Source organism: Arvicanthis niloticus, chromosome 1 (genome assembly GCF_011762505.2).
Source record: "Arvicanthis niloticus isolate mArvNil1 chromosome 1, mArvNil1.pat.X, whole genome shotgun sequence".
NCBI classification, from domain to species: Eukaryota; Metazoa; Chordata; class Mammalia; order Rodentia; family Muridae; genus Arvicanthis; species Arvicanthis niloticus.
In genome coordinates, this window is record NC_047658.1 from 30,868,662 (window position 1) to 30,882,878 (window position 14,217).

At 42.1% G+C, this 14,217-nt stretch overlaps 8 non-coding genes across 8 annotated transcripts; all 8 read right to left on the reverse strand.

Annotated features, from left to right (window-relative positions):
• Positions 1 to 646: 646 nt before the first annotated feature.
• Positions 647 to 723, reverse strand: LOC117700278 (small nucleolar RNA SNORD115). Its single transcript, XR_004605432.1, has one exon. It is a non-coding gene; the product is annotated as a small nucleolar RNA SNORD115 (small nucleolar RNA).
• Positions 724 to 2,560: 1,837 nt separating this feature from the next.
• LOC117699979 (small nucleolar RNA SNORD115) lies at positions 2,561 to 2,637 on the reverse strand. The gene has a single exon (XR_004605333.1). It is a non-coding gene; the product is annotated as a small nucleolar RNA SNORD115 (small nucleolar RNA).
• Positions 2,638 to 4,475: 1,838 nt separating this feature from the next.
• LOC117699985 (small nucleolar RNA SNORD115) lies at positions 4,476 to 4,552 on the reverse strand. The gene has a single exon (XR_004605337.1). It is a non-coding gene; the product is annotated as a small nucleolar RNA SNORD115 (small nucleolar RNA).
• Positions 4,553 to 6,387: 1,835 nt separating this feature from the next.
• LOC117699996 (small nucleolar RNA SNORD115) lies at positions 6,388 to 6,464 on the reverse strand. Its single transcript, XR_004605348.1, has one exon. It is a non-coding gene; the product is annotated as a small nucleolar RNA SNORD115 (small nucleolar RNA).
• Positions 6,465 to 8,303: 1,839 nt separating this feature from the next.
• LOC117700007 (small nucleolar RNA SNORD115) lies at positions 8,304 to 8,380 on the reverse strand. Its single transcript, XR_004605356.1, has one exon. It is a non-coding gene; the product is annotated as a small nucleolar RNA SNORD115 (small nucleolar RNA).
• A 1,835-nt stretch (positions 8,381 to 10,215) lies between these two features.
• LOC117699867 (small nucleolar RNA SNORD115) lies at positions 10,216 to 10,292 on the reverse strand. Its single transcript, XR_004605311.1, has one exon. It is a non-coding gene; the product is annotated as a small nucleolar RNA SNORD115 (small nucleolar RNA).
• Positions 10,293 to 12,127: 1,835 nt separating this feature from the next.
• Positions 12,128 to 12,204, reverse strand: LOC117700029 (small nucleolar RNA SNORD115). Its single transcript, XR_004605376.1, has one exon. It is a non-coding gene; the product is annotated as a small nucleolar RNA SNORD115 (small nucleolar RNA).
• Positions 12,205 to 14,038: 1,834 nt separating this feature from the next.
• LOC117699874 (small nucleolar RNA SNORD115) lies at positions 14,039 to 14,115 on the reverse strand. Its single transcript, XR_004605312.1, has one exon. It is a non-coding gene; the product is annotated as a small nucleolar RNA SNORD115 (small nucleolar RNA).
• Positions 14,116 to 14,217: the final 102 nt, after the last annotated feature.

Sequence of the window (14,217 nt, forward strand, 5' to 3'; positions counted from 1 at the left end):
GTCATCTTAAAGAGAGTCCTGAGAACAGGCTTGGAAGCCTCTGTTGAGATCCTGTAACTGCTCATGTGGTGAGCAAGGAAGATGCAGATACCATGTTCAGCAGTTAGTTATCCTCTTATTGCATCAAGGGTGGCTCCTATTAATGGGGCTAGGAATAATCAGATTTTAAGAAAATTCCTGTACCCTCGTAAATGTATATGTCTACATGGTAGAACTTAACCCACAATCGAAAATCTTCTGGCGTGTTTGGATTTATTGTTTAGCTATCCTTAAGCACTTGAGTTTGGCTGAGCCTCACACTGTAATACACAAAGGCACAAGCTATAGAGAAGGGAAGACATTAGCACAGATGATTCCACTTACCTGACATCTCTGATTGTTTTGGCTCCAAGAAGGCATGCCACATGACTGTAAAACACCAGAAAAGACAGGGGCATAAGCAATGTGGATGCCATGCAGATTGTACACAAGTTGAGTAAAAGACTTAGTGATTGTTAGTAAGCAGTGTTTCCCAGCAAAGGAGAACAAGGATTTTGAAAATTTCTCAGAAGGTGTCAAAGGACAAGGCCATTTGAGTACTTCAGGCAAGTCCCCCAAGAGGTGTCCAAAGACTTAAAGAACCTCCTGTAACCCTGTCCTCCTGGGCAGGCCTCAGCGTACACCTACAGGCTTATTTTGATGTCATCACCTCTCTTCATGACATTGGGTTGTCATCATTGACCCAGGCTGGGAAAACACAGCCACTTATGATTATATATCACCCAGACCCAGTTCTTACCAGGCTCACCAACACTGCCTCCAGGTTAGAAAAGGGCCCATGGAAATGGAGAGAGCTGCAGCATCCAATGGTCTTCCAAGGACTCAAGGGCAACCTTCTTTGTAAGCTTGAAAATTGACTTCTCTGTAGGAGGAAAGATCAAGATGTCAAGGCTCATGATTGCCCTTCTTTATTTCAAACTTTATGGAGAGAGAATTTGTGTAAGTACTCTCATTAATAAAGCCCATTTCCATACTCCAGTATCTCAGAATTCTGAAGAGTGTCAAGGACACAGCTGATCATGAAGTATGTTCTCTCACAATTCATATCTACAGCCACTTGTCTATGAAGAAGCCCCACCCCCAAAAGCTCTCTTGGCTAATTTGCTACAAGAAACATGGAAAACACAAAGTAGCAACTTGTCCCAAGACAGGCTTAATTCTTTATCTAGAAAAAGCAGCCAGTGCATATATGCCTTTAACCTCAACTCTCTGGACGTTCCAACACTTTGCTCGAGCTCCTCAAGTTATTTTAAAAAGCACAGTATACAGACAACCTCACAGAGATTTTAGAGTCTGTTTGAAGGAAGTTGTGAGTTTCTCATTCTACCTTGAGGGGAAGGACCATTCACCTGCAAGGTCTAAACTGAATGTCTCAAGTCATTTTGAAACACATTTTCTTACATTCTGCAGTGTGTCAGAGGCAGAGTGGATAGTGACAAATGTTCTGCCATGGAAGCATATGTCTTAAGGCTTAATGTATTGCAGTACCATGATACTGAAAAGGTGACCCTAGTTCCTGAATCTAACTTGTGGCAAGTTGACATTTAGCCCAGTGCTGTCAGGTTCCAGAAGATAAGGCTTGACCTATGAAAAAATCCATGCCTGGCAAGTTTTTTTTTTGAGGATGGTTGAGGGGTGAAGTTTAGCAAGAAAAGAATCCAATACTTTGAAGGAATTTGGGATGGAATTGTTTCCATTGAAACCCAGACAAGTTCAACTAACACCCATATGTAAATTCCCTCTGGAATGAAGATTTTGGGAAACTTTGCTAGACCTTTGGTCCCTTGTCAAGACATCATGTGGTGGTTGGCAATGGTGGATTTTTATAGACTACTTTTGTCTCAGTAATCAAGGCTCTGTTTCTTGGTTCCCATGTCATCTTAAAGAGAGTCCTGAGAACAGGCTTGGAAGCCTCTGTTGAGATCTTGTAACTGCTCATGTGGTGAGCAAGGAAGATACAGATACCATGTTCAGCAGTTAGTTATCCTCTTATTGCATCAAGGGTGGCTCCTATTAATGGGGCTAGGAATAATCAGATTTTAAGAAAATTCCTGTACCCTCGTAAATGTATATGTCTACATGGTAGAACTTAACCCACAATGGAAAACCTTCTGGCGTGTTTGGATTTATTGTTTAGCTATCCTTAAGCACTTGAGTTTGGCTGAGCCTCACACTGTAATACACAAAGGCACAAGCTATAGAGAAGGGAAGACATTAGCACAGATGATTCCACTTACCTGACATCTCTGATTGTTTTGGCTCCAAGAAGGCATGCCACATGACTGCAAAACACCAGAAAAGACAGGGGCATAAGCAATGTGGATGCCATGCAGACTTGTACACAAGTTGAGTAAAAGACTTAGTGATTGTTAGTAAGCAGTGTTTCCCAGCAAAGGAGAACAAGGATTTTGAAAATTTCTCAGAAGGTGTCAAAGGACAAGGCCATTTGAGTACTTCAGGCAAGTCCCCTAAGAGGTGTCCAAAGACTTAAAGAACCTCCTGTAACCCTGTCCTCCTGGGCGGGCCTCAGCGTACACCTACAGGCTTATTTTGATGTCATCACCTCTCTTCATGACATTGGGTTGTCATCATTGACCCAGGCTGGGAAAACACAGCCACTTATGATTATATATCACCCAGACCCAGTTCTTACCAGGCTCACCAACACTGCCTCCAGGTTAGAAAAGGGCCCATGGAAATGGAGAGAGCTGCAGCATCCAATGGTCTTCCAAGGACTCAAGGGCAACCTTCTTTGTAAGCTTGAAAATTGACTTCTCTGTAGGAGGAAAGATCAAGATGTCAAGGCTCATGATTGCCCTTCTTTATTTCAAACTTTATGGAGAGAGAATTTGTGTAAGTACTCTCATTAATAAAGCCCATTTCCATACTCCAGTATCTCAGAATTCTGAAGAGTGTCAAGGACACAGCTGATCATGAAGTATGTTCTCTCACAATTCATATCTACAGCCACTTGTCTATGAAGAAGCCCCACCCCCAAAAGCTCTCTTGGCTAATTTGCTACAAGAAACATGGAAAACACAAAGTAGCAACTTGTCCCAAGACAGGCTTAATTCTTTATCTAGAAAAAGCAGCCAGTGCATATATGCCTTTAACCTCAACTCTCTGGACGTGCCAACACTTTGCTCGAGCTCCTCAAGTTATTTTAAAAAGCACAGTATACAGACAACCTCACAGAGATTTTAGAGTCTGTTTGAAGGAAGTTGTGAGTTTCTCATTCTACCTTGAGGGGAAGGACCATTCAACTGCAAGGTCTAAACTGAATGTCTCAAGTCATTTTGAAACACATTTTCTTACATTCTGCAGTGTGTCAGAGGCAGAGTGGATAGTGACAAATGTTCTGCCATGGAAGCATATGTCTTAAGGCTTAATGTATTGCAGTACCATGATACTGAAAAGGTGACCCTAGTTCCTGAATCTAACTTGTGGCAAGTTGACATTTAGCACAGTGCTGTCAGGTTCCAGAAGATAAGGCTTGACCTATGAAAAAATCCATGCCTGGCAAGTTTTTTTTTTTGAGGATGGTTGAGGGGTGAAGTTTAGCAAGAAAAGAATCCAATACTTTGAAGGAATTTGGGATGGAATTGTTTCCATTGAAACCCAGACAAGTTCAACTAACACCCATATGTAAATTCCCTCTGGAATGAAGATTTTGGGAAACTTTGCTAGACCTTTGGTCCCTTGTCAAGACATCATGTGGTGGTTGGCAATGGTGGATTTTTATAGACTACTTTTGTCTCAGTAATCAAGGCTCTGTTTCTTGGTTCCCATGTCATCTTAAAGAGAGTCCTGAGAACAGGCTTGGAAGCCTCTGTTGAGATCTTGTAACTGCTCATGTGGTGAGCAAGGAAGATGCAGATACCATGTTCAGCAGTTAGTTATCCTCTTATTGCATCAAGGGTGGCTCCTATTAATGGGGCTAGGAATAATCAGATTTTAAGAAAATTCCTGTACCCTCGTAAATGTATATGTCTACATGGTAGAACTTAACCCACAATGGAAAACCTTCTGGCGTGTTTGGATTTATTGTTTAGCTATCCTTAAGCACTTGAGTTTGGCTGAGCCTCACACTGTAATACACAAAGGCACAAGCTATAGAGAAGGGAAGACATTAGCACAGATGATTCCACTTACCTGACATCTCTGATTGTTTTGGCTCCAAGAAGGCATGCCACATGACTGCAAAACACCAGAAAAGACAGGGGCATAAGCAATGTGGATGCCATGCAGACTTGTACACAAGTTGAGTAAAAGACTTAGTGATTGTTAGTAAGCAGTGTTTCCCAGCAAAGGAGAACAAGGATTTTGAAAATTTCTCAGAAGGTGTCAAAGGACAAGGCCATTTGAGTACTTCAGGCAAGTCCCCCAAGAGGTGTCCAAAGACTTAAAGAACCTCCTGTAACCCTGTCCTCCTGGGCGGGCCTCAGCGTACACCTACAGGCTTATTTTGATGTCATCACCTCTCTTCATGACATTGGGTTGTCATCATTGACCCAGGCTGGGAAAACACAGCCACTTATGATTATATATCACCCAGACCCAGTTCTTACCAGGCTCACCAACACTGCCTCCATGTTAGAAAAGGGCCCATGGAAATGGAGAGAGCTGCAGCATCCAATGGTCTTCCAAGGACTCAAGGGCAACCTTCTTTGTAAACTTGAAAATTGACTTCTCTGTAGGAGGAAAGATCAAGATGTCAAGGCTCATGATTGCCCTTCTTTATTTCAAACTTTATGGAGAGAGAATTTGTGTAAGTACTCTCATTAATAAAGCCCATTTCCATACTCCAGTATCTCAGAATTCTTAAGAGTGTCAAGGGCACAGCTGATCATGAAGTATGTTCTCTCACAATTCCTATCTACAGCCACTTGTCTATGAAGAAGCCCCACCCCCAAAAGCTCTCTTGGCTAATTTGCTACAAGAAACATGGAAAACACAAAGTAGCAACTTGTCCACAGACAGGCTTAATTCTTTATCTAGAAAAGCAGCCAGTGCATATATGCCTTTAACCTCAACTCTCTGGACGTGCCAACACTTTGCTTGAGCTCCTCAAGTTACTTTAAAAAGCACAGTATACAGACAACCTCACAGAGATTTTAGAGTCTGTTTGAAGGATGTTGTGAGTTTCTCATTCTACCTTGAGGGGAAAGAACATTCACCTGCAAGTTCTAAACTGAATGGCTCAAGTCATTTTGAAACACACTTTCTTGCATTCTGCAGTGTGTCAGAGGCAGAGTGGATAGTGACAAATGTTCTGACATGGAAGCATAAGTCTTAAGGCTTAATGTATTGCAGTACCATGATACTGAAAAGGTGACCCTAGTTCCTGAATCTAACTTGAGGCAAGTTGACATTTAGCCCAGTGGTCTCAGGTTCCAGAAGATAAGGCTTGACCTATGAAAAATTCCATGCCTGGCAAGTTTTTATTTGAGGATGCTTGAGGGGCAAAGTTTAGCAAGAAAAGAATCCAATACTTTGAAGGAATTTGGGAAGGAATTGTTTCCATTGCAACCCAGACAACTTCAAATAACACCCATATGTAAAATCCCTCTGGAATGAAGATTTTGGGAAAATTTGCTAGACCTTTGGTCCCTTGTCAAGACATCATGTGGTGGTTGGCAATGGTGGATTTTTATAGACTACTTTTGTCTCAGTAAGCAAGGCTCTGTTTCTTGGTTCCCATGTCATCTTAAAGAGAGTCCTGAGAACAGGCTTGGAAGCCTCTGTTGAGATCCTGTAACTGCTCATGTGGTGAGCAAGGAAGATGCAGATACCATGTTCAGCAGTTAGTTATCCTCTTATTGCATCAAGGGTGGCTCCTATTAATGGGGCTAGGAATAATCAGATTTTAAGAAAATTCCTGTACCCTCTTAAATGTATATGTCTACATGGTAGAACTTAACCCACAATTGAAAATCTTCTGGCGTGTTTGGATTTATTGTTTAGCTATCCTTAAGCACTTGAGTTTGGCTGAGCCTCACACTGTAATACACAAAGGCACAAGCTATAGAGAAGGGAAGACATTAGCACAGATGATTCCACTTACCTGACATCTCTGATTGTTTTGGCTCCAAGAAGGCATGCCACATGACTGCAAAACACCAGAAAAGACAGGGGCATAAGCAATGTGGATGCCATGCAGACTTGTACACAAGTTGAGTAAAAGACTTAGTGATTGTTAGTAAGCAGTGTTTCCCAGCAAAGGAGAACAAGGATTTTGAAAATTTCTCAGAAGGTGTCAAAGGACAAGGCCATTTGAGTACTTCAGGCAAGTCCCCCAAGAGGTGTCCAAAGACTTAAAGAACCTCCTGTAACCCTGTCCTCCTGGGCGGGCCTCAGCGTACACCTACAGGCTTATTTTGATGTCATCACCTCTCTTCATGACATTGGGTTGTCATCATTGACCCAGGCTGGGAAAACACAGCCACCTATGATTATATATCACCCAGACCCAGTTCTTACCAGGCTCACCAACACTGCCTCCATGTTAGAAAAGGGCCCATGGAAATGGAGAGAGCTGCAGCATCCAATGGTCTTCCAAGGACTCAAGGGCAACCTTCTTTGTAAACTTGAAAATTGACTTCTCTGTAGGAGGAAAGATCAAGATGTCAAGGCTCATGATTGCCCTTCTTTATTTCAAACTTTATGGAGAGGGAATTTGTGTAAGTACTCTCATTAATAAAGCCCATTTCCATACTCCAGTATCTCAGAATTCTGAAGAGTGTCAAGGGCACAGCTGATCATGAAGTATGTTCTCTCACAATTCCTATCTACAGCCACTTGTCTATGAAGAAGCCCCACCCCCAAAAGCTCTCTTGGCTAATTTGCTACAAGAAACATGGAAAACACAAAGTAGCAACTTGTCCCAAGACAGGCTTAATTCTTTATCTAGAAAAAGCAGCCAGTGCATATATGCCTTTAACCTCAACTCTCTGGACATTCCAACACTTTGCTCGAGCTCCTCAAGTTATTTTAAAAAGCACAGTATACAGACAACCTCACAGAGATTTTAGAGTCTGTTTGAAGGAAGTTGTGAGTTTCTCATTCTACCTTGAGGGGAAGGACCATTCACCTGCAAGGTCTAAACTGAATGTCTCAAGTCATTTTGAAACACATTTTCTTGCATTCTGCAGTGTGTCAGAGGCAGAGTGGATAGTGACAAATGTTCTGCCATGGAAGCATATGTCTTAAGGCTTAATGTATTGCAGTACCATGATACTGAAAAGGTGACCCTAGTTCCTGAATCTAACTTGTGGCAAGTTGACATTTAGCCCAGTGCTGTCAGGTTCCAGAAGATAAGGCTTGACCTATGAAAAAATACATGCCTGGCAAGTTTTTTTTTTTTGAGGATGGTTGAGGGGTGAAGTTTAGCAAGAAAAGAATCCAATACTTTGAAGAAATTTGGGATGGAATTGTTTCCATTGAAACCCAGACAAGTTCAACTAACACCCATATGTAAATTCCCTCTGGAATGAAGATTTTGGGAAAATTTGCTAGACCTTTGGTCCCTTGTCAAGACATCATGTGGTGGTTGGCAATGGTGTATTTTTATAGACTACTTTTGTCTCAGTAATCAAGGCTCTGTTTCTTGGTTCCCATGTCATCTTAAAGAGAGTCCTGAGAACAGGCTTGGAAGCCTCTGTTGAGATCCTGTAACTGCTCATGTGGTGAGCAAGGAAGATGCAGATACCATGTTCAGCAGTTAGTTATCCTCTTATTGCATCAAGGGTGGCTCCTATTAATTGGGCTAGGAATAATCAGATTTTAAGAAAATTCCTGTACCCTCTTAAATGTATATGTCTACATGGTAGAACTTAACCCACAATTGAAAATCTTCTGGCGTGTTTGGATTTATTGTTTAGCTATCCTTAAGCACTTGAGTTTGGCTGAGCCTCACACTGTAATACACAAAGGCACAAGCTATAGAGAAGGGAAGACATTAGCACAGATGATTCCACTTACCTGACATCTCTGATTGTTTTGGCTCCAAGAAGGCATGCCACATGACTGCAAAACACCAGAAAAGACAGGGGCATAAGCAATGTGGATGCCATGCAGACTTGTACACAAGTTGAGTAAAAGACTTAGTGATTGTTAGTAAGCAGTGTTTCCCAGCAAAGGAGAACAAGGATTTTGAAAATTTCTCAGAAGGTGTCAAAGGACAAGGCCATTTGAGTACTTCAGGCAAGTCCCCCAAGAGGTGTCCAAAGACTTAAAGAACCTCCTGTAACCCTGTCCTCCTGGGCGGGCCTCAGCGTACACCTACAGGCTTATTTTGATGTCATCACCTCTCTTCATGACATTGGGTTGTCATCATTGACCCAGGCTGGGAAAACACAGCCACCTATGATTATATATCACGCAGACCCAGTTCTTACCAGGCTCACCAACACTGCCTCCATGTTAGAAAAGGGCCCATGGAAATGGAGAGAGCTGCAGCATCCAATGGTCTTCCAAGGACTCAAGGGCAACCTTCTTTGTAAACTTGAAAATTGACTTCTCTGTAGGAGGAAAGATCAAGATGTCAAGGCTCATGATTGCCCTTCTTTATTTCAAACTTTATGGAGAGAGAATTTGTGTAAGTACTCTCATTAATAAAGCCCATTTCCATACTCCAGTATCTCAGAATTCTTAAGAGTGTCAAGGGCACAGCTGATCATGAAGTATGTTCTCTCACAATTCCTATCTACAGCCACTTGTCTATGAAGAAGCCCCACCCCCAAAAGCTCTCTTGGCTAATTTGCTACAAGAAACATGGAAAACACAAAGTAGCAACTTGTCCACAGACAGGCTTAATTCTTTATCTAGAAAAGCAGCCAGTGCATATATGCCTTTAACCTCAACTCTCTGGACGTGCCAACACTTTGCTTGAGCTCCTCAAGTTACTTTAAAAAGCACAGTATACAGACAACCTCACAGAGATTTTAGAGTCTGTTTGAAGGATGTTGTGAGTTTCTCATTCTACCTTGAGGGGAAAGAACATTCACCTGCAAGTTCTAAACTGAATGGCTCAAGTCATTTTGAAACACACTTTCTTGCATTCTGCAGTGTGTCAGAGGCAGAGTGGATAGTGACAAATGTTCTGACATGGAAGCATAAGTCTTAAGGCTTAATGTATTGCAGTACCATGATACTGAAAAGGTGACCCTAGTTCCTGAATCTAACTTGAGGCAAGTTGACATTTAGCCCAGTGGTCTCAGGTTCCAGAAGATAAGGCTTGACCTATGAAAAATTCCTTCCATGGCAAGTTTTTATTTGAGGATGCTTGAGGGGCAAAGTTTAGCAAGAAAAGAATCCAATACTTTGAAGGAATTTGGGATGGAATTGTTTCCATTGAAACCCAGACAAGTTCAACTAACACCCATATGTAAATTCCCTCTGGAATGAAGATTTTGGGAAACTTTGCTAGACCTTTGGTCCCTTGTCAAGACATCATGTGGTGGTTGGCAATGGTGGATTTTTATAGACTACTTTTGTCTCAGTAATCAAGGCTCTGTTTCTTGGTTCCCATGTCATCTTAAAGAGAGTCCTGAGAACAGGCTTGGAAGCCTCTGTTGAGATCCTGTAACTGCTCATGTGGTGAGCAAGGAAGATGCAGATACCATGTTCAGCAGTTAGTTATCCTCTTATTGCATCAAGGGTGGCTCCTATTAATGGGGCTAGGAATAATCAGATTTTAAGAAAATTCCTGTACCCTCGTAAATGTATATGTCTACATGGTAGAACTTAACCCACAATTGAAAATCTTCTGGCGTGTTTGGATTTATTGTTTAGCTATCCTTAAGCACTTGAGTTTGGCTGAGCCTCACACTGTAATACACAAAGGCACAAGCTATAGAGAAGGGAAGACATTAGCACAGATGATTCCACTTACCTGACATCTCTGATTGTTTTGGCTCCAAGAAGGCATGCCACATGACTGCAAAACACCAGAAAAGACAGGGGCATAAGCAATGTGGATGCCATGCAGACTTGTACACAAGTTGAGTAAAAGACTTAGTGATTGTTAGTAAGCAGTGTTTCCCAGCAAAGGAGAACAAGGATTTTGAAAATTTCTCAGAAGGTGTCAAAGGACAAGGCCATTTGAGTACTTCAGGCAAGTCCCCCAAGAGGTGTCCAAAGACTTAAAGAACCTCCTGTAACCCTGTCCTCCTGGGCGGGCCTCAGCGTACACCTGGAGGCTTATTTTGATGTCATCACCTCTCTTCATGACATTGGGTTGTCATCATTGACCCAGGCTGGGAAAACACAGCCACCTATGATTATATATCACCCAGACCCAGTTCTTACCAGGCTCACCAACACTGCCTCCATGTTAGAAAAGGGCCCATGGAAATGGAGAGAGCTGCAGCATCCAATGGTCTTCCAAGGACTCAAGGGCAACCTTCTTTGTAAACTTGAAAATTGACTTCTCTGTAGGAGGAAAGATCAAGATGTCAAGGCTCATGATTGCCCTTCTTTATTTCAAACTTTATGGAGAGGGAATTTGTGTAAGTACTCTCATTAATAAAGCCCATTTCCATACTCCAGTATCTCAGAATTCTGAAGAGTGTCAAGGGCACAGCTGATCATGAAGTATGTTCTCTCACAATTCCTATCTACAGCCACTTGTCTATGAAGAAGCCCCACCCCCAAAAGCTCTCTTGGCTAATTTGCTACAAGAAACATGGAAAACACAAAGTAGCAACTTGTCCCAAGACAGGCTTAATTCTTTATCTAGAAAAAGCAGCCAGTGCATATATGCCTTTAACCTCAACTCTCTGGACATTCCAACACTTTGCTCGAGCTCCTCAAGTTATTTTAAAAAGCACAGTATACAGACAACCTCACAGAGATTTTAGAGTCTGTTTGAAGGAAGTTGTGAGTTTCTCATTCTACCTTGAGGGGAAGGACCATTCACCTGCAAGGTCTAAACTGAATGTCTCAAGTCATTTTGAAACACATTTTCTTGCATTCCGCAGTGTGTCAGAGGCAGAGTGGATAGTGACAAATGTTCTGCCATGGAAGCATATGTCTTAAGGCTTAATGTATTGCAGTACCATGATACTGAAAAGGTGACCCTAGTTCCTGAATCTAACTTGTGGCAAGTTGACATTTAGCCCAGTGCTGTCAGGTTCCAGAAGATAAGGCTTGACCTATGAAAAAATACATGCCTGGCAAGTTTTTTTTTGAGGATGGTTGAGGGGTGAAGTTTAGCAAGAAAGAATCCAATACTTTGAAGGAATTTGGGATGGAATTGTTTCCATTGAAACCCAGACAAGTTCAACTAACACCCATATGTAAATTCCCTCTGGAATGAAGATTTTGGGAAACTTTGCTAGACCTTTGGTCCCTTGTCAAGACATCATGTGGTGGTTGGCAATGGTGGATTTTTATAGACTACTTTTGTCTCAGTAATCAAGGCTCTGTTTCTTGGTTCCCATGTCATCTTAAAGAGAGTCCTGAGAACAGGCTTGGAAGCCTCTGTTGAGATCCTGTAACTGCTCATGTGGTGAGCAAGGAAGATGCAGATACCATGTTCAGCAGTTAGTTATCCTCTTATTGCATCAAGGGTGGCTCCTATTAATGGGGCTAGGAATAATCAGATTTTAAGAAAATTCCTGTACCCTCGTAAATGTATATGTCTACATGGTAGAACTTAACCCACAATCGAAAATCTTCTGGCGTGTTTGGATTTATTGTTTAGCTATCCTTAAGCACTTGAGTTTGGCTGAGCCTCACACTGTAATACACAAAGGCACAAGCTATAGAGAAGGGAAGACATTAGCACAGATGATTCCACTTACCTGACATCTCTGATTGTTTTGGCTCCAAGAAGGCATGCCACATGACTGCAAAACACCAGAAAAGACAGGGGCATAAGCAATGTGGATGCCATGCAGACTTGTACACAAGTTGAGTAAAAGACTTAGTGATTGTTAGTAAGCAGTGTTTCCCAGCAAAGGAGAACAAGGATTTTGAAAATTTCTCAGAAGGTGTCAAAGGACAAGGCCATTTGAGTACTTCAGGCAAGTCCCCCAAGAGGTGTCCAAAGACTTAAAGAACCTCCTGTAACCCTGTCCTCCTGGGCGGGCCTCAGCGTACACCTACAGGCTTATTTTGATGTCATCACCTCTCTTCATGACATTGGGTTGTCATCATTGACCCAGGCTGGGAAAACACAGCCACTTATGATTATATATCACCCAGACCCAGTTCTTACCAGGCTCACCAACACTGCCTCCATGTTAGAAAAGGGCCCATGGAAATGGAGAGAGCTGCAGCATCCAATGGTCTTCCAAGGACTCAAGGGCAACCTTCTTTGTAAGCTTGAAAATTGACTTCTCTGTAGGAGGAAAGATCAAGATGTCAAGGCTCATGATTGCCCTTCTTTATTTCAAAATTTATGGAGAGAGAATTTGTGTAAGTACTCTCATTAATAAAGCCCATTTCCATACTCCAGTATCTCAGAATTCTTAAGAGTGTCAAGGGCACAGCTGATCATGAAGTATGTTCTCTCACAATTCCTATCTACAGCCACTTGTCTATGAAGAAGCCCCAACCCCAAAAGCTCTCTTGGCTAATTTGCTACAAGAAACATGGAAAACACAAAGTAGCAAGTTGTCCCAAGACAGGCTTAATTCTTTATCTAGAAAAGCAGCCAGTGCATATATGCCTTTAACCTCAACTCTCTGGACGTGCCAACACTTTGCTTGAGCTCCTCAAGTTATTTTAAAAAGCACAGTACACAGACAACCTCACAGAGATTTTAGAGTCTGTTTGAAGGATGTTGTGAGTTTCTCATTCTACCTTGAGGGGAAGGATCATTCACCTGCAAGTTCTCAACTGAATGGCTCAAGTCATTTTGAAACACACTTTCTTGCATTCTGCAGTGTGTCAGAGGCAGAGTGGATAGTGACAAATGTTCTGACATGGAAGCATAAGTCTTAAGGCTTAATGTATTGCAGTACCATGATACTGAAAAGTTGACCCTAGTTCCTGAATCTAACTTGAGGCAAGTTGACATTTAGCCCAGTGGTCTCAGGTTCCAGAAGATAAGGCTTGACCTATGAAAAATTCCATGCCTGGCAAGTTTTTATTTGAGGATGCTTGAGGGGCAAAGTTTAGCAAGAAAAGAATCCAATACTTTGAAGGAATTTGGGAAGGAATTGTTTCCATTGCAACCCAGACAACTTCAAATAACACCCATATGTAAAATCCCTCTGGAATGAAGATTTTGGGAAAATTTGCTAGACCTTTGGTCCCTTGTCAAGACATCATGTGGTGGTTGGCAATGGTGGATTTTTATAGACTACTTTTGTCTCAGTAAGCAAGGCTCTGTTTCTTGGTTCCCATGTCATCTTAAAGAGAGTCCTGAGAACAGGCTTGGAAGCCTCTGTTGAGATCCTGTAACTGCTCATGTGGTGAGCAAGGAAGATGCAGATACCATGTTCAGCAGTTAGTTATCCTCTTATTGCATCAAGGGTGGCTCCTATTAATGGGGCTAGGAATAATCAGATTTTAAGAAATTCCTGTACCCTCTTAAATGTATATGTCTACATGGTAGAACTTAACCCACAATTGAAAATCTTCTGGCGTGTTTGGATTTATTGTTTAGCTATCCTTAAGCACTTGAGTTTGGCTGAGCCTCACACTGTAATACACAAAGGCACAAGCTATAGAGAAGGGAAGACATTAGCACAGATGATTCCACTTACCTGACATCTCTGATTGTTTTGGCTCCAAGAAGGCATGCCACATGACTGCAAAACACCAGAAAAGACAGGGGCATAAGCAATGTGGATGCCATGCAGACTTGTACACAAGTTGAGTAAAAGACTTAGTGATTGTTAGTAAGCAGTGTTTCCCAGCAAAGGAGAACAAGGATTTTGAAAATTTCTCAGAAGGTGTCAAAGGACAAGGCCATTTGAGTACTTCAGGCAAGTCCCCCAAGAGGTGTCCAAAGACTTAAAGAACCTCCTGTAACCCTGTCCTCCTGGGCGGGCCTCAGCGTACACCTGGAGGCTTATTTTGATGTCATCACCTCTCTTCATGACATTGGGTTGTCATCATTGACCCAGGCTGGGAAAACACAGCCACCTATGATTATATATCACCCAGACCCAGTTCTTACCAGGCTCACCAACACTGCCTCCATGTTAGAAAAGGGCCATGGAAATG